The sequence below is a fragment of the Hyperolius riggenbachi genome, chromosome 8, assembly GCF_040937935.1.
Source record: "Hyperolius riggenbachi isolate aHypRig1 chromosome 8, aHypRig1.pri, whole genome shotgun sequence".
In the NCBI taxonomy this organism is placed as follows: domain Eukaryota; kingdom Metazoa; phylum Chordata; class Amphibia; order Anura; family Hyperoliidae; genus Hyperolius; species Hyperolius riggenbachi.
Window position 1 is genome coordinate 194,163,644 of NC_090653.1, and position 27,620 is coordinate 194,191,263.

Here is a 27,620-nt window from a genome sequence, read left to right on the forward strand (position 1 = left end):
CCACACCCACAATCCCTGCCAGACATGTTGTATACTATGCACAAGATTTCAAGATGGAGAAAGTATGCTGCTTTTTACAGTCAATACCTGTGTGGGCATGGGGACAGACGGAATATAACAGGGGGCTTTAATTGATTTTTTAGAAAAGAACAAAAAAAAACAAATGTGCAGATGATGCAATTCACAAATACTGTATACTCTGTAATAGAACTCGAAAATCGCTGGACAGTGCTGTGGTTTGACTGTGCTATATGCACAGCAAAGTAACTGGCTGCACGCTACTAGCACAGTACAATGTCACTGAGTAAACTTAGTGACTGACCAGTGGCAGTGTGTGAGGATCTGCTCGGCTGTTCAGGTCTGCATTCTGCAGGTCTCTGGAAGAGAGACCTTTTGTCAGTTTGGCAGCTTGCTGCTGAGGAATTTGCATACGTTTGTCATGCAGATTGCCTAGCCACATCCTTTGTAGGCTTGCTCTATATATACCATGTGATATCACAGATCTGGGCTGGTCATAAGGGTTAGTCCTGTGAAACACTCCTGGAGTGTCAGCCTTGCTCATTGTTTGTTCAGAGTAGATTAGCCTAGAGTAATTCCTAGGACTGCACTAGGCAGGTTCCCTAGTGCAGTTAGGATTGCATATCTGTTTTGTTTGTCTGTTGCAATTGTCCTGTCCCAGCGGTGGTCGACAGGAAGTCGTTCTGATCTTTGTTCTTGGAGTATAGCTGGAGCAGCGGTTGCTACCAGCTATCTCATCTGATCTGTCTTGCCAGGATCGCACTCGCCTTGCGCTAGTGCTGTGGATCCGTCTGATCTCCATCTCTCTTTCTATACTTGGATTGCACTCGCCTTGCGCTAGTGCTGTGGATCCTTCTGGTCTGCTACTCTCTTGCTGTACTTGGATCGCACTCGCCTTGCGCTAGTGCTGTGGATCCTTCTGTTCTGTCTTCCTGGATCGCACTAGCCTCTTGCACTAGTGCTGTGGATCCTATCTCTCACTTATTCCTGTTTTCGTGTATCTGTCTTGTCTGCTACGAACGCTTGCGGGAGGCTCGGTGAGGTAATCGTTAAGCAAGCGCTCACGTACTCTGTTTCATGTTTGTCTGTCGGTGGTTAGTTAGGCGTGCTTGTCTCTGTTGTGCTTAACACGCGGAGACTACGCATAAATGCGTGCACTGTTGCGAATGAGTGCGGTGTTCGCGTTTAGCTAGCGTTTGTTATTTTCCTTATCTTCTCATTGTATGATTTGCTGTGCCTTTGCTACTCTCGTGCTCTGCCTTTCTGTAGCCTTGTGTCACCTCTGGCAGTCGCCTCTCTCGCGATTGCGTTCCTACTTCATATCTGCTGTTGTGTATGCACCGTCGCGGGTTGGCGACTAGTTTGGTGCACACACATACAATCTGTCCCTGTGCTCTCTCTCCTTCAGGGCTATCTTGCCCTGCATTTCTTCCCTTCGTACAATTCCTGTCTGGCGTCTGTGGCAGGGCAGAGGAGCTGTTCCTCTGCACTCCACAGCTCCACCTGTCGACAGGAATTTCCCTCTACAGGTGCATTGCACCTTTTGCTGGGTTCCCTCAACTTACACGCTTGTAGAGGATTTCCGCAGTGTCAGCGCACATCTTGTGCGCTGATCACGGAGAGAATTCCACAATCGTTACACAGTGACTGCAAGTAAGTGACGTTGATCACTGGCTATGAGCCGAATACAAGTGATACAGTAAAACATTACCACTCTAGTATCTGAAATATGTATTCTATGCAACCATTCTATTTGTCTTGATACTGACCATAACATCATTGGTTTTTCATCCATTTTCTACTTTTGGCTATTCGGCCATTTTATATGTTTATATATATGTCACTTTAAGAGCCACAGCCACACCTCGTGTGGGCGGGCTTTTCTGACTATTTAAACTTGTGATGTTTCTGTGTATGTTGGCTATGATTAAGGAGCCAGTGTGAGCTCCGATACGCGTGAGCCTTATGTGTATATACTGATGTGTTAATAAACTGAAGACTGCTTTATACCCCACCCATGGTGTAGCGGAATATCCTTCCTTGCTGCTGATACAGTAAAATAATATAGAACACAAAAATGAGTAGACAGAGGCAGGGATGCTCGGATGTGCCTCATCCACGAATTCGGCAATCCGCGTGGTTGCAAAAAAAAATCCGCATTCGGCCCCGCCGCATGCGGATTTTCGTCCGCGTCCACGCAACCACGCGGATTTTCTGCCGTGAATGGCGTAATCATGCGTGGATTCCCGCCCGGAGGCGGATTTTCTTTAAACGTTAATAACAAAGCCCCCATACATGCTACAATCCCCCAAATTGCATGGATTATCGAGGTGATAAGGGGCAACATAACTTCGACATAAAAAATTCCAATTTTTTTTTTTTTCTAGAGAAAATGGATTTTAAAGTGAAATCAACACTTTAAATGGGGCTATTAATTGGTAATAAGTGGTTTTAAAAAGGGATATACGCGTTAAGCAGTCAAAGAGGTGAAGGCGAGTTCCAATGGCACTTGGCGGCGAAGGTACCGCTGGAGGAGGATGAGTGGCTGACGCCAAAAAGGCCCCAGAGAGGTTTTTGTAATTTTTTTTTTGTTTTTTTTGCAGCAATTAGCAATGACATCGCAGCAGAGTTGTCAGTGGACACGGGTAGTGTGAACGCAGAGTGCAGTGGTGGTAGCGACTGAGTCAGGAGAAGGACTATGCGGGCGGTCAGTTCAGCAGCACAGAAGGACCACGGCAACATACTGGTAGTAGTAGTAGCAGCACAGCGTCATAGTGCTGGCCAAAAAATTAAATGCACCCGGTGACCCGGGCAGTGTGAACGCAGACAGAGTACATTGGTGGAAGCGACTGAGTCAGGAGGAGGAGGACAATGCGGGCGGTCAGATCAGCAGCAGAAGCACAGAAGGACCATGGCAACATACTGGTGGTAGTAGTAGTAGTAGTAGCACAGTGTCATAGTGCTGGCCAAAAAATTAAATGCACCCGGTGACCCGGGCCGTGATAACGCAGACAGAGTGCATTGGTGGTACCGTGGTAGCGACTGAGTCAGGAGGAGGAGGAGGACAAAGCGGGCGTTCAGTTCAGCAGCAGCAGCAGCAGCACAGAAGGACCATGGCAACATACTGGTGGTAGTAGTAGCAGCACAGCGTCATAGTGCTGGCCAAAAAATTAAATGCACCCGGTGACCCGGGCAGTGTAAACGCAGAGTGCAGCAGCGGGAAGCGACTGAGTCAGGAGGAGGAGGACAATGCGGGCGGTCAGTTCAGCAGCAGCAGCAGCACAGAAGGACCATGCCAACATACTGGTGGTAGTAGTAGCAGTAGCAGCACAGCGTCATAGTGCTGGCCAAAAAATTAAATGCACCCGGTGACCCGGGCCGTGATAACGCAGACAGAGTGCATTGGTGGTACCGTGGTAGCGACTGAGTCAGGAGGAGGAGGAGGACAAAGCGGGCGTTCAGTTCAGCAGCAGCAGCAGCACAGAAGGACCATGGCAACATACTGGTGGTAGTAGTAGTAGCACAGCGTCATAGTGCTGGCCAAAAAATTAAATGCACCCAGTGACCCGGGCAGTGTGAACGCAGAGTGTAGTAGCGACTGAGTCAGGAGGACAAAGCGGGTGGTCAGTTCAGCAGCTCAGAAGGAGGACCATGGCAACTTACTGGTAGTAGTACCATAACACCAAAAAATTAACCAAGGTAGGCACTAGGCAGGTAGTAACTGTCTTTATAAAGGCAGGCATAGTTAACAACAGCACATGCAGCAGCCACTTCATGTCCCCCTGTGTCCGACAATAGGGTCCAGGAACTCACCTTCCACCCAAGCCTGGTTGATTTTCAGGAAGGTGAGTTTGTCCACAGAGGCGTGGGAGAGCCGAGAGCACTTCTCTGTGACCACGCCACCGGCCGCACTAAAGCATCTCTCTGAGAGGACACTGGAAGGAGGGCAGGATAGGAGTTCCAGGGCGTACTGGGAAAGCTCGCTCCAGATGTCCAGTCTCTTGACCCAGTACTCCAAGGGGTCCACGGGGCTGTCGGTGTCATTGAGCCCGCTAGATGACCCCATATAGTCAGACACCATGGTGGTCAGTCGTTGCTTGTGCTGGTTGGTGGTTGTGGCGGGCACCTCTGTTCTGGGCTGCTGCACTGCATACAGGCTCTTGCTTAGGCTCTTCAGGTCTCCGGGGCGCCAGTTGCTGCTGCTGCTGCTGGTGGTTGTTGTTGTGCTGCTAGTGGCAATGGCAGGCACCTCTTGCTGGCTTGGCAGAGCAGTTACAGTGGGGGTGGAAGGCTGGGGGAATGCTTCCGGTAGTCTGCGCACAAGGGCCTCCTTCATCTCCCTTGTGCGTTGCTCGGTGGTGGATGGCGTCATTAAGTCTCCCAGCTTCCCCTTCAGACGGGGAACAAGCATCAAGGTAATCCAGATGTCCTCCCTTGAATGCATCTGGATCACCCGGGGGTCCCTGTGAAGGCAGCGCAACATGTGCACAGCCATGGGAAACAAGTGGGCCCTGCCAGCAAGATCTTCCTCGTCCTCGCCATTGTCCCATAACGCATGCCTGTCCTCTTCCTGTGCCATGTCGTTGTCCTCCTCAAACCGCCATCCACGTACAACGCCTGCTGCACTCTGCTCCTCCTCCTCATTCAGGTTAGGGACCTCCAACTCTTCCACTACCTGCTGTGAGCCCTCCTCTGAGCTGGACTGTGCTGCCATCTGCTCCTGTTCTTCCAACTGCCTCAGGGCTTCATCCCCACGCTCAATTAAATTGTCCATTGCCTGCTCCAGTAGACAAACCAAGGGCACCCACTGGCACACAGAGGCCCGCTCCTCACTGACCATCTTGGTTGCCTCCAGGAAGGGACTCAGCACCAGGCATACTTGCTGCATCAGTGTCCACTGAGTGGCAGTAATCATGGGGACTTGCTGGTTGCTGGGGACACTTGGGTCTAGCATGTAGGCCCTAAGAGCCAGCCTGTGCTGACACAGCCGCTCCAACATGGCCAGTGTCGAATTCCAGCGAACTGGCATGTCGATGATCAGCCGGTGTTGTGGCCTTCCATACTGCTGCTGTAAGGTGGACAAGAGTGCAGAGGCAGTGGCTGACAGGCGGAAAAAGCGTACCACCGCCCGGGCATCCTGCAGCCGCTCGCTCATCCCCTGGTAGGTGCGCAAGAAGCGCTGCACCACAAGATTGAGCACGTGGGCCAAGCAGGGGATGTGCTGGAGGTTTCCCTGCTGCACTGCTGCCACCAGGTTGGCCCCGTTATCGGCTGCCACATACCCCACTTCCAGGCCTCTGGGGGTCAGCCACCTCCGCTCCTGCTTCCTGAGGGCGGCCAGGACGTTGGTGGCCGTAAGCCTCTCCTTCCCCAGGGTCACCAATTTTAAAAGGGCTTGGCAGTGCCGAGGCTTGGTGCTGCTGCTGCCGAGGCGGGCTTGCTTTCCGGGGGCAGAGGGAGTGTCGTGACAGGACCCTTCTGCATCCCCCCTGATCCCGCGTGGTGGCACCACTAGCTGGACTGATGCGCTCTTGTCCTCCCTCCCTTCCATCAGTGTCACCCAGTGGGCCGTAAAGGACAGGTAGCGACCTGTCCCAAATCTGCTACTCCACGAGTCCATGGTCACGTGGACCCGCTTGCCCACAGAGTAGTCCAGGGAACGGGCCACGTTTTCCACCGCAAACTTGTGGAGTGCTGGGATCGCGCTCCTGCTGAAATAGTGGCGACTGGGGACTTGCCACTCGGGGATGCCAAATTGGAGCAGCGTCCGCATGGCGCTCCCCTCCTGCACCAGGGAGTAGGGAAGCAGCTGTGATGCCATGGCGCGGGCCAGCAAGCCATTTAGTTTGCGGATCCGCCTGTGGATTGGAGGCAGAGGCTTGGTCAGACCCTGAAAGGTGTCGCTCAGCAGGGTCTGACGACGCTGGGATGCAGGGGAGACAGAGGAGAGAGACGAACACTGGCTGCCAGCCTCAATGTCTGTGTCCTGAGTAGCCGAGGTGGAAGAGCGCTTGTGTGCTACTACTGCTGCTGCTGTGGGGGATTCACGACCCTGAGGGAGGGATGATGCTGCTGCGCTGGTGGGCCTTCTGCTCTCAGGAACCCCTGCCAGCAGTGCCTGCTTCCTCTTAAAGTCTGCATACTCGCGGCAGTGGCGGCTTCTCAGGTGGATGAGGTACCCATCTTGCTCAGACTTTTCCCACGGCTCAATCTTTTGCTGCATAACCTGCACACAGCATACCTTTTGTCATCAGTACATTCCTCAAAGCAATCCCACACTGGTGACTTTAATTTACTGCGGCCCCCACTAGCAGAGGGTGCAGCGGAACAATGTGTGGTAGTAGTTGCCGGGGGTTGCATGGTGGTGGTGCCGGCTGAAGCAGTGTCCTGTCTACTTCCTCCACGCCCACTGCTGCCGATGCCCCTGCCTGACATATGGCGATATCCTTGCCTAGGCCGAGGTGACTCGTCATCCTGCTCTGCCTCTGACCATTCTTCCACGGACTCAGCAGGCTGCACATAGTTAGGGTCCACAACGTCGTCATCATCAGCAGCATCTTCATAATCCAGCTCTTCCTCTGACTCCCCCGCCTCCTCTTCTGTCCCTACATCCCCAGACACAGACCCCTCTTCTTCATCACCAGAACTCAACAACGCTTGTGATTGTGGCCCGATCTCAATCTCTGCCACATCAGTCCCCAGTAAGTCCTGAGCTTCTTGCATCAGCAGGTTCCCAGAAGCCGGACTGAGGGACAGAACGCTGTCATCCTGGGAGGGCTGCTGACCAGTGGGTGCTGGGGTGGATGTCACAACAAGCGTGGGACGTTGGCTGCTGCTGCTGCTGCTGCTTGGAGTGGTGCTCACAGTAGAGGTCTGGGAGGAAGTCATGATGTCCATGAGTACGTTAGGTTCCATTTGCTCAACCACCACACGGGGACCAGAAACTTTAAAATATTTGGACAATGGCGTCCGCTGACTCGGCCCAGGCTTTGCTGCCCCCCTTTCTGCTGCATCACGACCACGTACAGCTGGGCGTCCTCTCCCTGGACGTGGAGCAGTCCCAGAAGTGGCTGAGGCAATTGAACTCCCTTTCCTCTGACCCCGCGAAACCCTGCCAGACATGTTGCTAGTAATGAATCACTGGATGCAGTGGGCACAGTACAAGGTCACTGAAGGATGCACCAGGCACAGTACAAGGTCACTGAAGGATGCAGTGGGCACAGTACAAGGTCACTGAAGGATGCAGTGGGCACAGCAGTGTGCACTGGATATACACCTAGGTCACTGAAGGATGCAGTGGGCACAGTACAAGGTCACTGAAGGATGCAGTGGGCACAGCAGTGGGCACTGGATATACAACTAGGTCACTGAAGGATGCAGTGGGCACAGTACAAGGTCACTGAAGGATGCAGTGGGCACAGCAGTGGGCACTGGATATACTACTAGGTCACTGAAGGATGCAGTGGGCACAGTACAAGGTCACTGAAGGATGCAGTGGGCACAGTACAAGGTCACTGAAGGATGCAGTGGGCAAAGTACAAGGTCACTGAAGGATGCAGTGGGCACAGCAGTTGGCACTGGATATACAACTAGGTCACTGAAGGATGCAGTGGGCACAGTACAAGGTCACTGAAGGATGCAGTGGGCACAGTACAAGGTCACTGAAGGATGCAGTGGGCACAGTACAAGGTCACTGAAGGATGCAGTGGGCACAGCAGTGGGCACTGGATATACAACTAGGTCACTGAAGGATGCAGTGGGCACAGTACAAGGTCACTGAAGGATGCAGTGGGCACAGCAGTGGACACTGGATATACCACTAGGTCACTGAAGGATGCAGTGGGCACAGTACAAGGTCACTGAAGGATGCAGTGGGCACAGCAGTGGGCACTGGATATACAACTAGGTCACTGAAGGATGCAGTGGGCACAGTATAAGGTCACTGAAGGATGCAGTGGGCACAGCAGTGGGCACAGCAGTGGGCACTGGATATACAACTAGGTCACTGAAGGATGCAGTGGGCACAGTACAAGGTCACTGAAGGATGCAGTGGGCACAGCAGTGGGCACTGGATATACACCTAGGTCACTGAAGGATGCAGTGGGCACAGTACAAGGTCACTGAAGGATGCAGTGGGCACAGCAGTGGGCACTGGATATACACCTAGGTCACTGAAGGATGCAGTGGGCACAGTACAAGGTCACTGAAGGATGCAGTGGGCACAGCAGTGGGCACTGGATATACAACTAGGTCACTGAAGGATGCAGTGGGCACAGTACAAGGTCACTGAAGGATGCAGTGGGCATAGCAGTGGGCACTGGATATACAACTAGGTCACTGAAGGATGCAGTGGGCACAGCACAAGGTCAGTGAAGGATGCAGTGGGCACAGCAGTGGGCACTGGATATACAACTAGGTCTCTGAAGGATGCAGTGGGCACAGTACAAGGTCACTGAAGGATGCAGTGGGCACAGCAGTGGGCACTGGATATACAACTAGGTCACTGAAGGATGCAGTGGGCACACAAGGATTTCACACTGTGTAATGAGATGCTCATATGCCAGCGAGCGAGCAGTGGGCACTGGGCACGGCACAAGGTCACTGACAGAATGAATGAACAGCGCTGGCAGAGAGTGGCGGCGCCGGCGGTGTGACTGGCTGCCTGCAAATAGTACAAGTGTATAACTGTCACTGGAATATGCAAGTGAACACTGCAGCTGCACTAACCTGCCTGCCTGCACTACACACAGATAATCCCCACTCCCACTACACTGACTACACTGCAGCACTGAACCTGCCTGCACTACAATTAAATAATCACTAGACTCCCACACTCCCACTACACTACACTGACTACAACTAACTACAGCAATCACTCACTGACTAGCTAACTGTGTACAGTATAAGAGCAGTGTTAGCAAAAAAAACGCTTTGTTTTTAACACAATAAATGCACTTGCTCAAACAACAATGGCCTGGAGATAATCCTCTCAGCACCACAGTCTAGCAAGGACAGAGCTTTTCCATCATGGCCGCCGCTTTATATTCAGGAGGGGAGGGCATAGCTCCCCTCCTGTGATTGGTTGCTAGGGCCTGGCTGGGGCACTCTGATTGGCCTGCAATGTGTCACTTCCGCATAGTTTGACGCATTTCCGCAAACCACAACTTCAGCGCCGGGTTTCACGAGCGTGAATGCGGATTTCTGTCCGCATTCACGCGTAGCCGAAGCAGATTTTCGTAGTTGAAAATCTATTCACGGATTTTCGTGTCCGAGGCGGAATGCGTCAAAATGGTCGTGAATCCACGCGTAAGCGTGATCACGACCTGGCGGTGAGCACCACTGGACAGAGGTCTGCCTGCTGCACTAACAGTACAGTACAATGTCACTGAGTACACTGAGTGACTGACCAGTGGCAGTGACTGCAAGTAACTGACGTTGATCACTGGCTATTAGCTGAATACAAGTAGGGTTGCCACCCAGCCGGTATCTGGCCGGCCCAGCCGTTAATTCTGCTACAAAGCCGGCGCCGGAATTTTTTTTTTACCGGTACATTATTTGCATGTAATTTGCCGGAAATTCTCGTAGCAGAACAGAGACGAGACCTCACAGCTTTTTTCTTAGCTTGGCTTTCCTGTGGGCCACTGCCAGCCAATCAGGAGCGAGCATTTTCCCATCCCCAGGCTGTTTTCTTCTGACAGGCAGGCTCCTGGGGAAAGAGGAGGAGCCGATCTGTGTTTCCTCTGTGAGCAGCGTGTCTGTGCCCCGTCCCTGCAGATTCAGTGCTATCTGACTATAACTGAGCGTGGCCGAGGCTGTGTGTGAGTGTATGGAGTTTCAGCATGGGGGAGAGAGGAGAGTTCAGGGGAGAGCACCCTGGCTGTGTGCATTCCAGGAAGCTGAGCCAGTCCAGCAGCAGAGTCCTGTGGAGAAAGGATCAGCAGCAGCTGCCCTGAGCCAGCCCAATATTTCAGCCTAAACTAACTGTGAAGCTGCCCAGCCAGGTAAAGAGACAGTCAGTGAGTCACACAGTCACTACAGGCTCACACTGACAGCTGTCCAGGAAGCTCAGGGCTCATACACACTGGGATACTTTTGTGAGGGATTTTGCTGATCACCAGCGATCAGCAAATTGCTGTGTATAATGTAACCCTATGGGATCATTCACATTACAGAACTTGCAATTTTCCGAAATCGCCAATGCACTGTCTGCATCAGCATGTAGCATTTTTGGAAAAATTGTGATTCTCAGTCATTGAATCAAAATGCAGTTCACAATTCAATTCACAAGTGTGAATGGAATGCAAGTGTGAATGTGCCCTGTGTCAGACCTGGAACCCACTGGGAGTGTTTGCAGGGATCCAAAAAGCCAGCCCAGCACGCAGGAGACAGACAGAAAGCAAAGCCCAGCCACAGCCAGTAAGGGCAGCATGGTGGCGTAGCTGTAGTGGATAGCAATCTTGCTTTGCGGCGGCACTATCTGAACAGCGTTTGTATGTTATCCCCGTGTCTGCATGTGTTTCTTGCAGACACTCAAGTTTCTTCTCACATCCCAAAACCATACAAATAAGTTTATTGGCCACCCCCTAAATTGGCCCTAGATTATGATTGACACATAGTTATGGAAGGGATTAGATTGTGAGCTCCTCCGAGGGACAGTTAGTGACATAACTGTACTGCAAAGTGAAAAAGGAAGATCTGCATGTTCCTCGATGAAAAACATTATTTGTGGACGTATCAAACATGAAAAAAACGGACACTATGCTTTCTGGCTACATGTCCAGTTTTTCACTTTGGATATGTGCACCAAACAAAGGTTTTCATTGGGCAATGTGCGGATCTTCCTTTTTCACTTACTGCATTGGGACCGGCCATTAGACTGGTTAGAGCAGTATTTTCAATTTTCTATATGTACTCTATAAAATGAGGCAGAAGCTGTAGGACATTAGACTATGGTAGGATTCAATTGTGAGCTCCTCTGAGGACAGTCAGTGACATGACTATGTACTCTGTAAAGTGCTGCAGAAGATGTCAGTGCTATATAAATACATAATAATAATAATATGGTAAGACATTACACTATGACTATGGTAGGATTAGATTGTGAGCTCCTCTGAGGACAGTCAGTGACATGACTATGTACTCTGTAAAGTGCTGCAGAAGATGTCAGTGCTATATAAATACATAATAATAATATGGTAGAACATTAGACTATGACTATTGTAGGATTAGAGTGTGAGCTCCTCTGAGGACAGTCAATGACATGACTATGTACTCTAATGTGCTGCAGAAGATGTGCTATACAAAAACAATATTAATATGGTAGGACATCAGACTATGACTATGGTGGGGATTAGATTGTGAGCTCCTCTGAGGACAGTCAGTGACATGAGTATGTACTCTAGTACATAGTGCTGCAGGAGATGTCAGTGGCAGTGCAGTATAAATACATAATGTGGTAGGACATTAATGACTATGGTAGGATTAGATTGTGAGCTCCTCTGAGGTGCAGTTGAAGACATGACTATGTACTCTGTAAAAGCACCTCGGAAGATGTCAGCAGAGGCGTCCGAGCCATTAGGCAGCTATAAATTTTCGCCTAAGGCGACAGGAAGAGGCAAGGGCGCTTCTGCACTGAGTAGTGAGAGAAGAAATGCCTCTCAGCTGACTCAGGTGTCAGTTTACACAGCAGCAGCGGGGCTGACTGGACTTCAGCTCAATGATTCAAAGAACCACAGTAATGAATGAGTCAGTGAGAGAAGGCACTCATCCTAGTCAGGGATCCGAGGAGTACAGCATCATCAGCTCCTGAGTCCAACTCCTGAGAATTCAGTCCCTCTCTCTCTGCTACTGCTAACTGCGTGGATGTAGAGACTGTGTAGCAGCCAGGCATTGACTTCCCCCCAGGCCGCCTTTCATTCAATGATTTAGGGTTGGTCCTGTGTCTGCTGTATTCAGGTTTGTTGATGTAAGGCAATGTAAAATACTAGGCTAGCTGATAAAAGTGCAATTAGAGGGCAGGCTAGCTGGTAAATATACACAGCATGATGTAGAACTCGTCTGGAGGGTCAGTGGGAAAAAATCTGTCTGGTCTCTCTCCATTGTTATAATGACTGCATGTGCAGATAAGGTCTTAAACAGGTTGAAAAGTTTTGACAGTCCCTAGACTCCAGGAGGGCTGCTTGCTGACTTGTGTAAGAGATTGGCAGGGACAGCAGTCCTATTACCAGCAACTAGTCTCTGTGTAATGTGGGACTGCTATACAGATAAACTGCTCCATCTCAGGCTATTCTCAGTCTCACTCCACTCCTCCTATCTCTGTATGTGTATAGTGTATGTCTACTGTGTGCTGTGTATAGTGTGCTCTCTCTGTGTGTGTGTGTGTGTGTGTGTGTGTGTGTTGTGTGCAGTGTGTGTACTGTGTGTGTGTGTGTGTATGTTGTGTGCAGTGTGTGTACTGTGTGTGTGTGTGTGTGTGTGTGTGTGTGTGTGTGTACTGTGCTGTGCGTGTCTAAAGTGTGTGTGTGTGTGTGTGTGTGTACTGTGTATAGTGTGTATGTTGTGTGCAGTGTGTGTACTGTGTGTGTGTGTGTATGTTGTGTGCAGTGTGTGTACTGTGTGTGTGTGTGTGTGTGTGTGTGTGTGTGTGTGTGTGTGTGTGTGTGTGTGTGTGTGTGTGTATAGTGTATGTACTGTGCTGTGCATGTCTAGTGTGTGTGTGTGTGTGTGTGTGTGTGTGTGTGTACTGTGTATAGTGTGTATGTTGTGTGCAGTGTGTGTACTGTGTGTGTGTGTGTGTGTGTGTGTGTACACTGTGTGTGTGTGTGTATAGTGTGTGTGTGTGTACTGTGTGTGGTGTGTGTGAGTGCATGCCGCAATAAGTATATTTCATGGTGAAACGCTCTGCTGCATAACAACTATTTTCTGGTGAACCCATGCCGCAATAAGTACATTTTCTGGTGAAACGCTGCTGCATTATGATTTTCGGGGGTCTTGGGGGTGGAGTTCACCACAGGAGTGGTGTTCACCATGAGGGGTGCGGGGTATGGGACTGGGGGCAATCACGGGGGGGGGGGTGCCACAGGATTTCTCGCCTGGAGTGACAAAATGGCTAGAGACGCCCCTGGATGTCAGCGCTATGTAAATAATAATAAGTTAGCCAAACTAAGATTACCTGTATGTTCCTCAATACTGCAGGTCAATCAACCTTCCAATTCAATAATTTTATCAAATTGGAAGAGAATCGATGCCAAATATTGCTGCCTGATCGATTTGTGGCCAAAATCGGAAGAATAAAGCGATTAGGAATGGCAGAAAATCTCTTTTTCAAGTGCTTTATCGGATGCGCAGTGGTAACCACGTTCAGTATTGCGACGTCTCCTCGTGCCTGTATGCAGTGTTGAAGGTTCACCTGTCTGGCACGATTCTTGGCCTCCTCCAGCGTCCGGCATCACCTGTTCCACATGACACTCTCGCATGTAATGAAGTCACTAAATGCGCCGGTGTCAGTGGTACATGCACTCATGGATACTGGACAAGGGCAGGTGACCCTTAAACATTGAACACAGAGGGGGAAACATACACTTGGGGGCCATGGCGCTAGGACAGTTTCCAATAGTGCAGTGTGTGGGCAGGCAATAGATCCCTCACTGATCAGATTCAACAGGTGGCCAATCCCAAGCATTGTAGCCACTTAGCCATCCAGTCAGCAACAACCAGAAAGATCCAGCCACAAGCCAGCCACTAAATTGCTGCCAAAGGCCAGCAACAACCACTCAGGAGGCCCATCCACTCAGGCTAGGCAGTCATCATGTGCAATTTCCGAAAAAAAAAAAAAGACGTAGCAAACCACTCCCACTTTTAGGCCACACCCCCAAGCCGGTATTTTTCGACCCAAAAGGTGGCAACCCTAAATACAAGTGATGCAGTAAAATTTATATAGAACACAAAAAAGAGTGGACAGAGGTCTGCCTGCACTAACAGTACGGTACAGTGTCACTGAGTACACTGAGTGACTGACCAGTGGCAGTGACTGCAAGAAACTGACGTTGATCACTGGCTATGAGCTGAATTTTACTGAAGTGATACAGTAAAATAATATAGAACACAAAAAGTTATGGACAGCAGTCTGCCTGCAGTGCACTAATAGAACAGTACAATATCACTCACTGACTAGTGAGTGACCAGTGACAGTAACTGAAGTTGATCACTGGTTGGCTTGCTGAGCTAGATAACAAGTACAGTAATACAGCAGTTTAATCAGTCTGAACCTGCCTGCCTGCCTGCACTAAGCAGAGTAATCAGTACACTCTCACTATGACTACACTGACTACAGCTAAATACAACTGACAAGTAAAGTATCAGAGCAATGTTAGGAGTAAAAACGATAAGTTTTTAACAAAAAAAAAAAACAAAAAAATGCATGATGAAGCAACAATGGCCTGGAGATGATCCTCCACATGCCACATTCTAGCAAGGAGTCAGGATGGAGCTTTTCATCATGGCCGCCGCTTTATATATAGGAGGGGAGGGCATAGCCTCCCCTTCTATGATTGGTTGCTAGGGCCTGGCTGGGGGCCTCTGGCCCAGGGAAGTAATTTCCTCCCATTTCCGCTATGCACGACCTAACCACGGTGTTCCCCGCCGTGTTCACGATCGTGAATGCGCTTTACCGCCGCGTTCCCGATCGTGAAATACATCCAAATATTTCAAAATCACGGTCTGCCGTGGACAGTGCTCCATGATTCAAATCAATCCACGGCTTCGGATTTCGAAGCCGAATACTGGAAAAATGCTTGTGGTCCACCACTAATGCGTGATCTCGAGTTCTCGGTGAGCATCACTGTCCGGTTGTCTCTACTCCTATTGTTGCATCCATTCTTCTTGGACAGGCAGCAGATCGTGGGAGATTACAGGAATTTCTTCCTTGTATTGAATTAAGTCCTTGAAACGGTATTTTTATTTTTTTTATTTAATCAATGACATGTAAATATGTTTATCAAAATTTCTGGCAATTGCCAGGCCCACAATATGGTACACCCCAATTGTAATAGGAACAAATTGCATACTGAGTGCTAAAGGTGGGAAGAGTGGCATACAGGCCAAGTTTGAAAATTTCAGTTAATTAATGACATGTCATTTTTTGATTTTACATTTCTGGCAGGCACTAGGCACACAATGTGGCACACTCCAGTCCTATTAGGAACAAATGACATACTGATTGCTGAAGGTGGGCTGCAGCATAGCTGTCCCAGGGCCAGGGGCCAAGGTGGGCATGAGGCCTGGTGTAACAGGCCATGTTTTACAGTTTTAGTTAATTACATTTTTTAAATATATTCTATTGCTGCTACTACTGAAATGCAGAGGTGGAATGCTGAATGAGCCAATCAATTACCTCTTCTGCATTCTAGGAAAGAATAGCTTTTTTTGGCAGGAGAGCACATATGCCACAGCCACAGGATCACGCATTACAATGACCCCTAGTACCTCTTAGGTACCTAGTACGTTAGAGGAACATTAAAATTAGAAATAGCAGCCACACTAGGCGATGCCTGAAAAATGGAGCAATTACCTTCGTAAACATTTGAAATAGCAGCCACACTAGGTGAGTCCAGAAAAATGGAGCAGTAACCTGCCTAAACATTTGAAATATCAGCCACACTACGCGAGGCCAGAAAAATTTAACAGTTGCCTGCCAAATACATTTTTGACTTTCAGACATCCGTAATCCAAAAAATTACATTAGATGTGATCATTCAGTTACACAATTATCATATATTAGTTACACCCTTTATTCTCTGCACTCCAATCAACTGAGTTCCCTCAATCCACCTATTAACATTACCACATTTACATAATTGGCCCTCGATATACAAAAGGCTTTTGACAGGCTATGTTGGTCCTGCATGTATCGGGCTCTAGCTAAATTTGGCATTGGAGGTAACTTTATAAAAGCCATTCTTTCCCTTTATTCATCCCCTCAGGCTATCCTTAACCTACAAGCCCCAGACCTAAATCCCATGTGTATTTTAGAGGCACAAGGCAGGAGTACCCATTATCCTCTGCACTCTTTGCCATGGTCATAGAGCCCCTGGCCATAAAGATTTGTCAATGTTTGGAAATAACGGGTCATACTGTGAACAGGTCATCCTATAAATCCTGCTTTTTTGTTCATGACCTTGCCCTTACTTTAACTAATCCTAAAACCTTCATTCAGCCCTTTTTCTATTAGACAAATTTAGTCAGATCTCTGTCTTCAAGTTGAACAAATCAAAATCCGAAATTTATATTTAGAAATGTCCCTAGCCCAATCCAGCAGTCAGTCCTGGCCCTAACTGGTTTTCAGCACAGAACTCACTACATCCAATACCTGGGGGTTAGGGTTATTAACAACTACAACTCATTTTATTCTGCGAATTGTGAGCCCCCTATCAAACAACTCCTGCATGTTCTACTATCCTGGATCCCCTACCCAATCTCGTGGCTGGAAAGGATCAATGCCATTCGTATGACCCTGGTTCCTAAGATCCTGTACTATTTTAGAGTGCTCCCAGGTTGAGTATCCTCAGACAACTTGAGATATTTACAGGAAGCCATTTTTTCTTTCATTTGGAAGGCGAACATCCTAACCAAATAATCCTATACCAAAGAAGGCAATGACCCAGCCAAGGTGGACTATCTGTCGTCAGTCTTTTGAATTATTACAGAGTGGCGCAGCTGGCACAGATCCCTCTGATGCAAGCTCGTAGGGGAGCCCCTACCTGGGTTTGCATTGAATCAGATTTTTAAGCTCCCTATAGCCAAGCATATTTAGTTTGGTCCTCACTAATAAATGTGGGTTTTGGCCCAGCTGTCCCCATGTTCACAGCTCTATTTGTCCTTGTGGAAGCAGTTTAGTAATAAACTAAGTCTTCAGGCCCAGCTTTTCTTACTGATAGACCTGAGAGGAAACCCAGATTTTGTGTCAGGAATTTCAATAAGCTGTTTTTCCTCAAGTACTTCATTACTGCTGGCAAAGTGGTTACTATACAAACATTGCTCTCACAATTCTCTACCCAGATCAATGGGTCTTTTTTGCTTGTTCAGGTCTATCACTATTGGAGAAAGTTGTTAGATGCCGACTCTGATGATTTATCTACTACTTACGTTGAAGACCGGTGTGTTAAGCTCCCTGGCGGTGACCCTGAGCTGAGCTAGGGGTAGGAAAAAATAGCCCGCAGCGGTAGTCCCGAGCTCAGCTCGGGGTAGGTAAATCCCTTCTTTCTACTGCATTCTGGAGTGCCACATTCAGTGCTGCACAGCGGGACTCCAACCTCTTTCCCTGGCAGTCTACCTTCTATTCTGGCCGCCGGAGTCCCTATGTCCCCGCTCTTCTCCCGGGGACCTGGCGGCCAATCAGTGGCGGTGCAGCGTGACGTCATTGGCGGCGGGGGGCGGCACAAATTTTTAAAGTGGACCCGAATCTTTGCACCAGGCAGAAGAAAAACATAGAGAAACATATCAAATTACAACTTTTGATTAGAGGAATAAGACAAGCCAAATTCTCTATATACATACAGGCTGCATTCTATATATTTTTCTTCTGACCTGTGCAGCAGATCGGGGTCCAGATGGGGGGATCAGACAGGCTAAACTCATAAACTCACTCTCTCTCTCTCATCTACAGATATGAGAGAGAGAGAGTGAGTTTATGAGTTTAGCCTGTCTTATCCCCCCATCTGGCCCCGATCTGCTGCACAGGTCAGAAGGAAAATATATAGAATGCAGCCTGTATGCATATAGAGAATTTGACTTGTCTTATTCCTCTAATCAAAAGTTGTAATTTGATTTCTCCCTTGTGTCACCTGACTGCCATGGCAGAGATGGCAGATAAGCTCATTTGAAAGCACAGGATGTTAGCAATATAACCATTTGGTTCGCAACTGCTTCTGAGCTAAGTGCTTCTGCCTTAGTGTCACCGATTTTTGCCTGGATTTTGACTACTCTCTGCCTGCCGCCTGCACCAACCTCTGCATGGATTTTGACTACTCTTTGCCTGCCTTATTTTTACAGTTTCACAATTTTTAAGTTTATTCAGGTAGAAAAAAAAACAAAGCCTTGTAAAATTAATACCTTTTAATGGCTAACTGATCAAGTTAAAGTATGCAAACTTTCTGGGATCTAGTCCCCTTCTTCAGGCATATTTACAGATGTTAGTTGAAGTAAAACACTGATGCAGGTAAACAGTAAACACGTAGATGGCAGTTGTGCTGGTTACTGTTTAGCAGTTAGATGTCAGGTGATCAGCAGGCTGGAGCCAGTGAGTTCAGGAAAGCAAACATGAAATACAACAGGTTTCTGTAATGATCCGCTCAGCTGGATGCACTGGCAGACAGCTGTTTGACCATTCCTCTAGTTCGTGGGCTGCAGGTCTCTGTAAGAGAGACCTGTCTTTCCATTACAAGTTTCTGGTCTGTTCTGCTGCTGAGGAATTTGCATACACTCGTTATGCAAATCCCCTACCTGCCTCCTTTGATGACTGGCAGTATAAAGAGCTATGTTTCCCAGAGTCCTTTGCTGGTCATAAGGATTTAGTCCTGTGTAACACTCCTGGAGTATCAGCCCTGCTCATTGTTTGAAGATTAGCTTAGAGTAATTCCTGGGACTGCACTAGGCAGGTTTCCCTAGTGCAGTTAGAATTGCTTATCTGTTTTGTTTGTCTGTTGCGGTTGTCCTGTCCCAGCGGTGGTCGACAGGAAATCGTTCTGTGTGTCTGGGTGCTAACCTGAACAGCGGTTGTTACTGGCAGCCCCTTCTGATCTGTCTTGCCTGAATCGCACTCTCCTAGCGCTAGTGCTGTGGATCCTTCTGTCCTGTCTTCCTGGATTGCACTAGCCTCTTGCGCTAGTGCTGTGGATCCTATCTCTCGCTTGTTCCTGTTTTCGTGTGTCCGTCTTGTCTGCTACGAACGCTTGCTGGAGGCTCGGTGAGGTAACCGTTAAGCAAGCGCTCGCGTCCTCTGTTCCATGTTTGTCTGTCGGTGGTTAGTTAGGCGTGCTTCTCTCTGTTGTGCTTATCACGCGGAGACCGCGCATAAACGTGTGCACTGTTGCGAATGAGTGCGGTGTTCGCGTTTAGCTAGCGTTTGTTATTTTCCTTATCTTCTCATTGTATGATTTGCTGTGCCTTTGCTACTCTCGTGTTCTGCCTTGCTGTGGCCTTGTGTCACCTCTGGCAATCGCCTCTCTCGCGATTGCGTTCCTTCTTCATATCTGCTGTTGTGTATGCACCGTCGCGGGTTGGCGACTAGTTTGGTGCACACACATACAATCTGTCCCTGTGCTCATTCTCTTCCGCAATCGCTTCTCTTGCGATTGCGTTCTCACTTGGTTTCTTCTGTTGTGTGTCCACCGTCGCAGGTTGGCGTCTGGATTGGTGGACATACATACATTCCTCATCTGTGCTTATTCGGTCTTGTGTCGCTGTTAGCAATCGCCATCTCTGGCGATTGCCTTCTCACTTTGTCTTCATGGTTGTGTGTTCATCGTCGCAGGGTGGCGACTAGTTTGGTGGACACACATACCCTCTGTCCCTTTGATCTCTCTCTTTCAGGGCTATCTTGCCCTGCGTTTCTTCCCTTCGTACAATTCCTGTCTGGCGTCTGTGGCAGGGCAGAGGAGCTGTTCCTCTGCACTCCACAGCTCCACCTGTCGACAGGAATTTCCCTCTACAGGTGTATTGCACCTTTTGCTGGGTTCCCTCAAATTACACGCTTGTGGAGGATTTCCGCAGTGTCAGCGCACATCTTGTGCGCTGGTCACGGAGGGAATTCCACAATCGTTACAGTTTCTGAAGATCATGAAGCCAAGTCAATCATGTTACATAAGGAGTCATGAATCCCATTCCACAATTTAAACCTTCTGTTAATGTCTTAAACATTTTCATAAATTTGTACTCAGAAATCTTTCTTGCTTGTTTATTTTTGAAGTTACCCTTAAGAATAAGTATTTTGAGATCTTGCATGCTGTGTCCTGGTTCACAATCACAGAAGTGTTGGCCCACTGGTGTGTTCATTTTACCCTCATTCATTTTAAAGCAGTGATCCTTCATTGTTGTGTGCAGTTTTTGCCCTGTTTCTCCTATATACAGTAGATTCCTCTTGAGGGGCAGTTCATGCAGCGTATCATGAATACAACATTGGATGCCTCACAGGAAAATTGATCTCATATTTGATGATATTTCTGTGAGTTTGGTATTTGTATTTGGCTTGTGCACAAGATGTAAGGGAAGGTCTCACACCTTGTGTTATTGCAGGGAGGCTGGAGTTTCTGCTGTAGATAATGCACTTCTGATATTCATTTGTCTCATATGCCTGAAGAAGGGTCTAGATCCCAGAAAGCTTGCATACTTTAACTTGATCAGTTAGCCATTAAAAGGTATTACTTTTACAAGACTTTGTTTTTTTCTACCTACATAATTTTTTTGGGCTAACACGGTACAGAAACATTTTTGCTACTAAGTTTATTCATAAACTTATTATGTCAACAATGTTGTGTTCCGGTCCTTTATTTATATGCATAATGTCTACCAGGCCTTTTTTCTGATATATTTTGGTGACTTAAGACTTAAGAATTGGAGGCCTAAAATTCTTGAAAAAACGTTTACCGCTTTTGACTCCTAGTTCCAGACAGAAATGCACCACCAGGGAGGTTAACATGCTTTTAGAGGGAGGGATTATCTCTACTCTGAGCTAATTACCTTCCAAAACAATCCTGTTGAATCCAAATTGGTAGCCTGGGAAACGAATCAGCCTAATCATTATGTTCCTTCTAAATGGATGCTGTGCTTTCTTACTGTAATGAAATTAAGTTTATATTAGAATTAACCAGATTTCCTCTGATAATCCCTCCCTTCACTTCAGGAATTGTGGTGGGGAAGGGACAAGCTTTCATATTTGGTGGGACTGTCTTCAGGCCTGCCAATTCTGGGGTAAAGTGTCACTGTTAATGTTGCAGGTTCTACAAAGGCCCTTCCCCAAGAATCCAGCTGTCCTCCTTGGTAGAGATGGCTCGAACCTCCGATTTTCGGTTTGCGAACCTCGAACGTGAACTTCTGCAAAATGTTCGGTTCACGCAAACTTTTCGAACCGCAATAGACTTCAATTGGGAGGTGAACTTTGAAAACTAGAAACATTTATGCTGGCCACAAAAGTGATGGAAAAGATGTTTCAAGGGGTCTAACATCTGAGTTTATGCATGGCGGAGTGGGATACACGCCAAAAGTCCTGGGGAAAAATCTGGATTTGATGCACAGCAGTGTTTTAAGGGCAGAAATCAAATTGCATGCTAAATTGGAGGCCTAAAGTGCTTTAAAACATCTTGCATGTGTATACATCAATCAGGGAGTGTAATTAGTGTACTGGTTCACACTGACAGACCAAACTCACTGTGTAACGCACCGCATGCAGCTGTTTGTGTAGTGACGGCCATGCTGGACTGGTGCGCACCATGACGAGATTGCTCTTCCTCAGTGATATCAGACCGCACTCATGGGAACAGTACAGCAGTAGATTGGGTGAATTCAGAATAAGCTCACCTCTAGAGGTTGCTGGTGAACCTGTCCTGGAGTAGCCAGCATGTAGGCTTTTATCCCTCTAGCCAGGGATCAGGCACAAAGGCTGCTGGATTCCTCCTTCACTCGGATGGTTGTTGGCAGGCAGCGAGCGGCTCTTTTTTTTATTTTTTTTTTATGCCTGATGAAAGGAGGACTTGGTCTCCTGAAACGCGTTGCAATATATTTTAATAAACCTCAATCAACACTATACGGCAGCCACCGTTTCTTCTTTCCTACACGCATTGCTGCATTATAATTAGACCACCACTCCAACTGCCCGTGAACTGCCTGTGCAAGACTCTTGGATCAGCGTGGAGCTTTGTTTCTAGATTCCTCACTCCTGGAGCTGATGCTTTAAAATCCACCACCACAGTTTGTGCAAGCGCATATAGCGGACTCGCACACAGACAGGTTGTACAACCTCAGAGCCACTTGCTGCCTGCCAACAACCAACCAGTGAAGGAGGAATCCAGCTTCCTTTGTGCCTGATCCCTGGCTAGAGGGATAAAAGCCTACACACTGGCTACTCCTGTACAGGTTTGCCAGCAACTTCTAGAGGTGAGATTATTCTGAATTCACCCAATCTACTGCTGTACTGTTCCCCTGAGTGTGCTCTGTCTCCTCTTGTCTCAAACACAGATACTTTTGCCACTGAGGTGGATACCAAGAGCAGCACCTTTATCCTTCCCCTCTTTCACCCTGCCACACTGATCGCTTCTTCTGTTTGCTGGAAGTAAACCGCCTGCTTCTTTTCCAAATATCAGTGATATCAGGTAATGTCTGACTGCCTTATCAACTTTTGATGGTTCTTTCTCTACCTGTAACGATCGGTGTAACACAGAGAGGGTCTGATTACCGGTGATCTGCAGTATCACTGAGAATGCAGAATATGCCCAATTATTGATGATCTGCAGTATCACCGATAATCAGATATATCTACTAACCTCTGGACACCTGAGAGAGAAGTTAGTGATTGGGTGTAACAGTAGCACAGTGGACTGTACCTAAGGAGTAGGTACAGAGGCAGTAAGGAGGCAGTTTAGGTTCAGGCAGACTCAACATAAGATTTGAGACCTCATCTGACAGTCCCGATAAGAAACAATCTAAGAGGGCATAAGTGTCCCACCTGGCTGAAACTGACCACCTCCTAAATTCCGCTGCGTAATCCTCGACCGGACCCTTGCCTTGACGCAAAAGCTTGAGCTTCCGCTCAGAAGTCGCAGCAAGGTCTGGGTCGTCGTAAATTACCGCCATAGCCTTAAAAAATTCATCCACTGAAGTGAGGGCTAAGTCTCCGGTGGGCAAACTGTACGCCCACGTCTGAGAATCTTTGGGCCACAGTTTCAGAAGATCGGGGTCTCAACTCAAAATAAGATAAAACTCTACTTCTAAAATTTCGGAAGTCAGATCTGTGACCAGAAAATTTCTCAGGTACAGGCAAACGTATGTCAGAGCTAGGCAAGGATCGCACCTCATCCACTGCTGTCTGGAGGGTTTGTAAAGAACCAGGCAAGGCTTCAATCATAGTCTTGTGGCTACCCAGCACTTGGTTGATGTTTTCCACCGAAGTGGCAAGTGCGCCCAGACGGTCAGTGTGTGCGCCCATTTGCATTTTGGTCTGTCGCTCTGTAACGATCGGTGTAACACAGAGAGGGTCTGATTACCGGTGATCTGCAGTATCACAGAGAATGCAGAATATACCCGATTATTGATGATCTGCAGTATCACCGATAATCAGATATATCTACTAACCTCTGGACACCTGAGAGAGAAGTGAGTGATTGGGTGTAACAGTAACACTGTGGACTGTACCTAAGGAGTAGGTACAGAGGCAGTAAGGAATACTGCACAGAAGTATGCTCCTTCCGTAAGCCTAGACTCTCCCGGGGGAGGAGCTAAGCAGAATGTGGGAAGGACAGAGCGTGAGTGACACCGAAACAGACAAGGCCTGAGTGCTACCACGTAGTGATCGCAACGACAGACAACCAGAGAATGACCAGCACCTAGTATATATACTATAGCGCTCTCCAGAGCCACCCTTAAGTGCTGGACCAATGAAAAGCTTGGTCAGCTGACCTTCTTCTGGCTGTCATATAAACTCTGCCTCTCAGCGCGCGCGCGCGTCATTCTGAACCTGTGTGGACTATCAGTTAGTGATGCTCGGATACCCCTTTTTATTATTCGAGTTTGGTCGAATTCGAATAGTAAATTATTCGCGTTCGGTCGAATATTCGAATCGAATTTTTTTTACTATTCGATTCAACCTCGGACTTCGAGCTCACTATTCGAGTCGGTATTCGAGCTCATTATTCGAGCTGACTATTCGAATTGGCCTTAAATAGCTTCCAACACTTGTTTTGAGGGTGAATGATGCAAGAAACATCTTTTTTTCCAAGTAACAACAGCAAGTGATTATGTGGGGATGTTCCTTTAAAAAAAAAAAGGTGGAAAGAGAAGTTGTGTCCAAAATTTTGTTCAGTACTGTATATACTTCTTCTTCTTTATCTTCTATATCTTCTTCTTCTTCTTCTTCTATATCTTCTTCTTCTATATCTTCTTCTATATCTTCTTCTATATCTTCTTCTTCTTCTTCTATATCGTCTTCTTCTTCTTCTTCATCTTCTTCATCATCATCTTCTTCTTCATCTTCTTCTTTTTCATCATCATCTTCTTCTTCTTCATCTTCTTCATCTTCTTCTTCTTCATCTTCGTCATCTTCTTCTTCTTCATCTTCTTCTTCTTCTTCATCATCTTCTTCTTCTTCATCTTCTTCATCTTCTTCTTCTTCATCTTCTTCATCTTCTTCTTCTTCATCTTCTTCTTCATCTTCTTCATCTTCTTCATCTTCTTCTTCTTCTTCATCTTCTTCTTCTTCATCTTCTTCATCTTCTTCATCTTCTTCATCTTCTTCTTCTTCATCTTCTTCTTCTTCATCTTCTTCATCTTCTTCATCTTCTTCATCTTCTTCTTCTTCATCTTCTTCATCTTCTTCTTCTTCATCTTCTTCTTCTTCTTCTTCTTCTTCTTCTTCTTCTTCTTCTTCTTCTTCTTCTTCTTCTTCTCCTCCTTCTTTTTCTATATCGTCTTCTTCTTCTTCACTTATTTCTCTTTTATATATTTTTTTTAAAGAAATGCAGCTATTTTTGAGCGTAATAAATAGCTGGTGGCGCACGCATGTTAGAAGCGCCATTGTATGTGCTCCCTGGCAGTGGAAACACACAGACAGCAGGAGGTAAATTCAGCAGCAGGAGAAGGAGGATGATTGTGTGGCAGCAGGCAGTCAATGAGGCAGGCAGCGAGACGAGACATAATAGGCTGTGGTACCTAGCGGTGGTACCAGGCCGTAAATACACAGCATGAGGTTCCAGACAGCGGTCGTGAAGCCCACATCATGTCCAATACACAACTGGGACAACACAGTTTTCAACCCGGACACCTCTAAAAATAATATCACACAGTATTAATAAAAAGTATATATAATTTTTTGTTTTTTTTAAAGAAATGCAGCTATTTTTGAGCGTAACAAATAGCTGGTGGCGCACGCATGTTGGAAGCGCCATTGTATGTGCTCCCTGGCAGTGGAAACACACAGACAGCAGGAGGTAAATTCAGCAGCAGGAGTAGGAGGATGAGTGTGTGGCAGCAGGCAGTCAATGAGGCAGGCAGCGTGACATAATAGCCCTGGTACCTAGCGGTGATACCAGGGCTGTAAATAAACACAGCAGGAGGTCCCAGACAGCGGTCGTGCAGCCCACATCATGTCCAATACACAACTGGGACAACACAGTTTTCAACCCGGGCACCTCAGAAAAATTAAACCTTTTTTTTTTTTTTATGGTTTATTTGTTTTGTTTTTACAACAAATTACACAGACAGATATAGCTATTGTTTGACGTAATAGCTGGTGGCAGAGTGGCAGCAGAAGGTAAATCTGTGTACCCTGGCAGTGGGAAACACAGACAGACAGCAGCAGCAGCAGGAGGAATGGAGGAGTAATGTGAGCAACTATTGTTTGACGTAATAGCTGGTGGCAGATTGATGCTCTGCAGTATCACCGATAATCAGATATATCTACTAACCTCTGGACACCTGAGAGAGAAGTGAGTGAGTAACACTGTGGACTGTACCTAAGGAGTAGGTACAGAGGCAGTAAGGAATACTGCACAGAAGTATGCTCCTTCCGTAAGCCTAGACTCTCCCGAGGGAGGAGCTAAGCAGAATGTGGGAAGGACAGAGCGTGAGTGACACCGAAACAGACAAGGCCTGAGTGCTACCACGTAGTGATCGCAACGACAGACAACCAGGGAATGACCAGCACCTAGTATATATACTATAGCGCTCTCCAGAGCCACCCTTAAGTGCTGGACCAATGAAAAGTGATGGAGATGTCAGCTGACCAGCTTGGTCAGCTGACCTTCTTCTGGCTGTCATATAAAGTCTGCCTCTCAGCTCACGCGCGCGTCATTCTGAACCTGTGTGGACTATCAGTTAGTGATGCTCGGATACCCCTTTTTATTATTCGAGTTTGGTCGAATTCGAATAGTAAATTATTCGCGTTCGGTCGAATATTCGAATCGAATTTTTTTTACTATTCGATTCGACCTCGGACTTCGAGCTCACTATTCGAGTCGGTATTCGAGCTCATTATTCCAAAATTTTGTTCAGTACTGTATATACTTCTTCTTCTTCTTTATCTTCTATATCTTCTTCTTCTTCTTCTATATCTTCTTCTTCTATATCTTCTTCTATATCTTTTTCTATATCTTCTTCTTCTTCTTCTTCTTCTATATCGTCTTCTTCTTCATCTTCTTCATCATCATCTTCTTCTTCATCTTCTTCTTCTTCTTCATCATCTTCTTCTTCTTCATCTTCTTCTTCTTCATCTTCTTCATCTTCTTCTTCTTCATCTTCTTCTTCTTCTTCTTCATCATCTTCTTCTTCTTCATCTTCTTCATCTTCTTCTTCTTCATCTTCTTCATCTTCTTCTTCTTCATCTTCTTCAACTTCTTCTTCATCTTTTTCATCTTCTTCATCTTCTTCTTCTTCATCATCTTCTTCTTCTTCATCTTCTTCATCTTCTTCTTCTTCATCTTCTTCATCTTCTTCATCTTCTTCTTCTTCTTCTTCTTCATCTTCTTCATCTTCTTCATCTTCTTCTTCTTCATGTTCTTCATCTTCTTCATCTTCTTCTTCTTCATCTTCTTGAGAAGAAGTTCTTCTCCTTCTTCTTCTTCTCCTTCTTCTTCTCCTCCTCCTTCTTCTTCTTCTTCTTCTTCTCCTTTTTTTTCTATATCGTCTTGTTCTTCTTCACTTATTTCTCTTTTATATTTTTTTTTAAAGAAATGCAGCTATTTTTGAGCGTAATAAATACCTGGTGGCGCACGCATGTTGGAAGCGCCATTGTATGTGCTCCCTGGCAGTGGAAACACACAGACAGCAGGAGGTAAATTCAGCAGCAGGAGGAGGAGGATGATTGTGTGGCAGCAGGCAGTCAATGAGGCAGGCAGCGAGACGAGACATAATAGGCTGTGGTACCTAGCGGTGGTACCAGGCCGTAAATACACAGCATGAGGTTCCAGACAGTGGTCGTGAAGCCCACATCATGTCCAATACACAACTGGGACAACACAGTTCAACCCGGACACCTCTAAAAATAATATCACACAGCATTAATAAAAAGTATATATAATTTTTTGTTTTTTTTAAAGAAATGCAGCTATTTTTGAGCGTAACAAATAGCTGGTGGCGCACGCATGTTGGAAGCGCCATTGTATGTGCTCCCTGGCAGTGGAAACACACAGACAGCAGGAGGTAAATTCAGCAGCAGGAGTAGGAGGATGAGTGTGTGGCAGCAGGCAGTCAATGAGGCAGGCAGCGTGCCATAATAGCCCTGGTACCTAGCGGTGATACCAGGGCTGTAAATAAACACAGCAAGAGGTCCCAGACAGCGGTCGTGCAGCCCACATCGTGTCCAATACACAACTGGGACAACACAGTTTTCAACCCGGGCACCT

At 47.2% G+C, this 27,620-nt stretch overlaps 1 protein-coding gene across 4 annotated transcripts in view; it reads left to right on the forward strand.

Annotated features, from left to right (window-relative positions):
* Nucleotides 1-27,620, forward strand: part of LOC137527529 (gamma-aminobutyric acid receptor subunit beta-4) — a 608,888-nt gene that overhangs the window by 273,984 nt on the left and 307,284 nt on the right. The window lies entirely within an intron of this gene.